Here is a 5,000-nt window from a genome sequence, read left to right as displayed (position 1 = left end):
TCATGGGGCGTCCCGGGGACTGCGAGAGAGTAAGAGAGAGAGGGAAAGGAAGGAGAGTGAGAGAGAGAGAGAGAAGGAGAGAGATAGAAAGTGAGAGAGAGAGTGAGTGAGAGAGAGAGTTAGAGAAAGTGAGAGAGAGAGAAGGAGAGAGAGAGAGAGAGAGAGAGAGAGAGAGAGAGAGAGAGAGAGAGAGAGAGAGAGAGAGAGAGAGAGAGAGAGAGAGAGAGAAAGAGAAGGAGAGAGATAGAAAGAGAGAGAGAGAGAGAAAGAGAGAAAGAGATAGATAGATAGATAGATAGATAGATAGATAGATAGATAGATAGATAGAGAGAGAGAGAGAGAGAGAAGGGGAGATCAAAGAGAAGCTAAAGCAAAATTAGCATCACATGGTCGACCAGCAGAGCCGAAATCTGATTCTCCATTCAATTCTGTCTCGAAAATGGATACTTCCCAAACGTAGTCAATTGTCAATATCCACTGTATTCACTGTCAATGGTATCCAATATACGTTAAAGGCACGTCGATACAGTTATAATAATATTATCGTATTAATAAGTTAACAATTGAGATTATAGTCATATAATAAAATGCGTATATTTGATGGTACACTCACACACCCACACACACACATTCACTCCTACACCTAAACCCAAAAGGCAAACCTGTACACACACCTACACTTACATACACTCCAAGATCCACGCCCACACACTCTCACAGTCTCACATACACCAATATTATTATCACTATTATTACTATTATTATTATCATTATTGTTATTCTTACTATTATCGTTATAATCATCATTATTACAAACACCCACACTCACACTCACTCTTACACCCACACCTACACCCACACACCACACACTCTCACACTCAAACTCATACACACACCCACACCTAAACCCACCCCAAGACCCACACCCACACACTCTCACACAAACACTTACACACACGCACGCACACACCCACACACTCTCACGCCCACACCCACACACACTCACGCACACACCCACACACTCTCACACCCACACCCACACCCACTCACGCACACACCCACACCCTCACACTCTCAGACCCACACCCACTCACACTCACGCACACACCCACACCCACACAGACCCACACCCACACCCTCTCACGCCCACACCCACAGCCACACCCACTCACGCCCACACCCACACCCACACGCAAGTACAGACATTACGCAGAGCCTGGCACGCGAGCATCCTGCAGGACAAGGGGGATGCAGCGGTCACCTTTAAGATGCCGATCCTTCCCGCGGAAAGATCAAACCTCGCTCTCCTCCTTCTCTTTTTTCTCCTTTTCCTCCTTCTTTTTCTCCTTCTCCTATTTTTTTCTCATTCTTCTTTTTCTCCTTCTTATTCTTCTTTCTCTCCTTCTTCTTGTTATTGTTCTTCTTGGTCCTTTTCCCCTTCTTCTTCTTCTCACTTTTCTTGTTTTATTCCTTTTCCTTCTTCCTTTTCTTCTCCTCCTTCTTCTTATTATTATTCTCCTTTTTTCTTCCTTCTTCTCCTCCTTCTCTTTCTTCCCTTTCTCCGTCTACATTTTACTGCTTTTCTTTTCCTCTTATTTTTCCCTTTCATTCTCTCACTCCTCTTCTTTATCTTCTTCCTCCTCCTCCTCCTCCCCCTCCTCTTCTTTCTCCTCCTTCTCTTCTTCCTCCTCCCCCTCCCCCTCCTCTTCTTTCTCCTCCTCCTTCGTATTCTCCTTTTCTCTCTTTTCCTCCTCCCTCCTCCATCTCACCCTCCCCTCCCTACTCCTCCTCCTGCTGTTCCTCGTCGTCCTCCCCCCTCCTCCCCCTCCCTCCCTCCCATCCTCTTTCTTTTTCTTCTCTTCCTCCTTCTTTTCAACTTCATCCTCCTCCTCCCCCACCTCTTCCTTTGCTCCCCCTTTCGCCTCCTCCTCCTCCTCCCCTCTTGCGTTTCAATTATGTACTCCTTCTTCCTTTCGTTTTAACCCTGCCTTTATCTCCGTCTTCCTCGTGCTCACTCATCCCTCGTCCTCCTCCTGCAATATCTCTTCTTCTTTTCCTCCTCCTGCTCCTCTTCCGTCGTAAGCCGTGGCTTTGCTGTTGAGATTTTCCCATGCAATTGCTCATGACCTGCGCAACAGGCACTTATATACCTGTCTGTCATGAAAACACACACATATGTATCTTTATTTTTTTCAAATATCAATTATCACTAGGGACATGATTTCATGATTAAATAAAAATTGTCACTGTTTCCTGTCCATTCCCCGCATATCCACCTACTGTAAAACGTGATAGATAATAAAAAAATGATAGATAATTGTTGTAAATACATGAAGGCATTAATTATCTTCACGCAAACAACGCGGGGGCGAAGCGGATGACATATGAGTGACCGAAACAAACAAGCCGGGACGAGACATCAAAAATGGAACAGCATCTCGGGGACTCGAGCGGATTCCACACAAAAATTGCGGTCAACAAGACAAGACGCAGATAAAAAAGAAAAAAAAAAGAAAATAGAAGTGCCCCATGACCCGACGTGTCAACAAGACAAGACGCAAATAGAGAAAATAGAGGCGCATCATGACTCCAAATGGTGAAATTATCACGTGACAGCACGCGATGGACCAGCAAAGGCAAAGAAAAACACGAGTGGAAAAGGATTATAATCGATCACAAAGACTATAGTTTATTATTTTGGGAACAAACTATAAATTCAAGTGATGAAAAGAATAAAGTTAGGTGATAAACATAGTACAAAAAAATCTTTGGGACATAGAAAAGCCTAGCTACAGTATCTTCCAATAAAAAGACGCTCAGTGACAGACATTGGCAGACTAGATTTCGGAGTAGCATCCAGCAGCCATGTTCATTTGGTGGTTCATCCCGGTAAGCCCTTTTGGAGTGATTTAGTGCCTTATCCTGATAGAACTCTGTGGACGGGAACGTGCTATGGACTTGTGTTGATTTTGGTTTAAGTAGGATTAGTGATTATTTCTAAATTTATGTGTGACTCTATAATGAAATAAGTAGTAGATTGACTTTCATGTTTAAGAGTATATTGAGTCAGCTTTGGAAGTACAGAATTGTATAGTGGAATAAGTATTGGATTTGATTCTTATGTTTAAGAGTATATTAAGTTAGCTTAGGAAGTAAGAAATTAATGAATTACTTTCAAGAAACCTGAGCTTGACGGAAGTGTGTTAATCGGTAATGAAGCCTCAATTATGTATTAGTTAAGTATTTTCTTGAATAAGTTTTTTGCTTTGATTTAGTGATTGTTTAGTGATATTAATTTAGAATTAAAATTGATGAAGTATCTTATCTTTAATAAGATATTGTTCTGCCTATTTACTCTTTGCTTTTTGATGGAGAAAATCTTAAGCTCTGAGTTTATGATTGTGAAAGGACATTCAATTAGTATTTTAATTGCTCGATCCAAGTATCTCATCTTGCCTAAGATAATTTCAATATTTCTTGTTAAGCAATTTATTTACTCACTTTTCTTTTATGATTTAAGTAATTGCTTGTGAGAAAAAAATTATTTTACTCATACTAATTTCAAGTACTATAACTGCCTATTCTAATTTTACAGTTAAAAACAATATATCAAAATTGAAGTTATATTTTGTTTGCATGCCTCTCTTCAGATTATAGTTTTAAGTTATTTGTTTATAGATATTCATTGCGGTGTAGTTATTGTACCGGATTATAGAGAACTCAGATGTTGTATTATTGTCATATCAATTGATGTGATTTTTTTTGCATATTGATTATATAATATACGATTTATAAGTGATGTCTAAATTCTTTAAAGGTAGTTAACTTATCTTCAAAATTATCTCAACTAAATAACACAAGTTTGATGATTGAATCTGTGAGAGTGATAAGCCTAATATGGACTATATAAATACTATCAGATGCTGAGAACATAAACTATATTTACTGTTAGAAAAGTGGCTACAAGATAGTAACACAGACTAGATAAGTTTAAGAAAGAAAATATCTGCATTGTAGAATATTTACATCTGCACTGCTGAAGGAAAATACGCAAGAATTGTCTATCGTCCTGTAGTAAGGGGCTTTATAAACACTGAATTAAAAGGAATAATAAACTTAAATATCCTATATCCCTTTCTTTTTTTTTTTTTTTTTTTTTATGGGCTAACGAATACATAGTTAATGTCATTTATCACTCAGCAACACAGCGCCAACAACAAGGCTGACCAAATAAATCAGTGTCTAGATATTTCAAATGATCAAGAAAATAAAACGTGTTCCCTCCCGTTTCTTTCGTTTGAAGCAATCCCACGGCACTCGGAGCTTCGGAAAGGGACGGTTTGCCTCGCTTGTCACACGAACCTAAATGATTTTCCGAGTGATATCCACAGCCAACTCTCTCCACGCCACGACATTATGTAAGTTGTGTCCGGCTCACACACACACACACACACACACACACACACACACACACACACACATACACACATACACACACATACACACACACACACACACACACACTCATTCAGACGCACACATAAACACACACACGCACACGCACACACACACGCACACACACATACACACACACACACACACACGCACACACACACACACACACACACACACACACACACACACACACACATATATATATATATATATATATATATATGTATGTATATACATATATACACGCTCCCGCGCGCGTATATATATTTGCAGTTTGAGGAGCTGGGGCGGGAGTTTGCCATTGCAATAGCGGTGCACCTTGAATACCGAGTGTTAATCTCCCTTTATCAATAAAACAAGCCAGAATGTTAACCATTTATATACATCCCTCCCCGTCTTGCTTCACCAACGCGACTTGTTAATCAGTTTTCATCCTGAATATAACGAGAGATATTACGAACAATGTAGAAATTTCCTTTTGTTTCATAAATGAAGGTTGAGAACACTATTATAAAAACAATAAGGGTAGAAGATGAAAATGCTTT

Source organism: Penaeus chinensis, chromosome 7, assembly GCF_019202785.1.
Source record: "Penaeus chinensis breed Huanghai No. 1 chromosome 7, ASM1920278v2, whole genome shotgun sequence".
Lineage (NCBI taxonomy): Eukaryota > Metazoa > Arthropoda > Malacostraca > Decapoda > Penaeidae > Penaeus > Penaeus chinensis.
Note: the sequence above shows the minus strand (reverse complement) of the source record.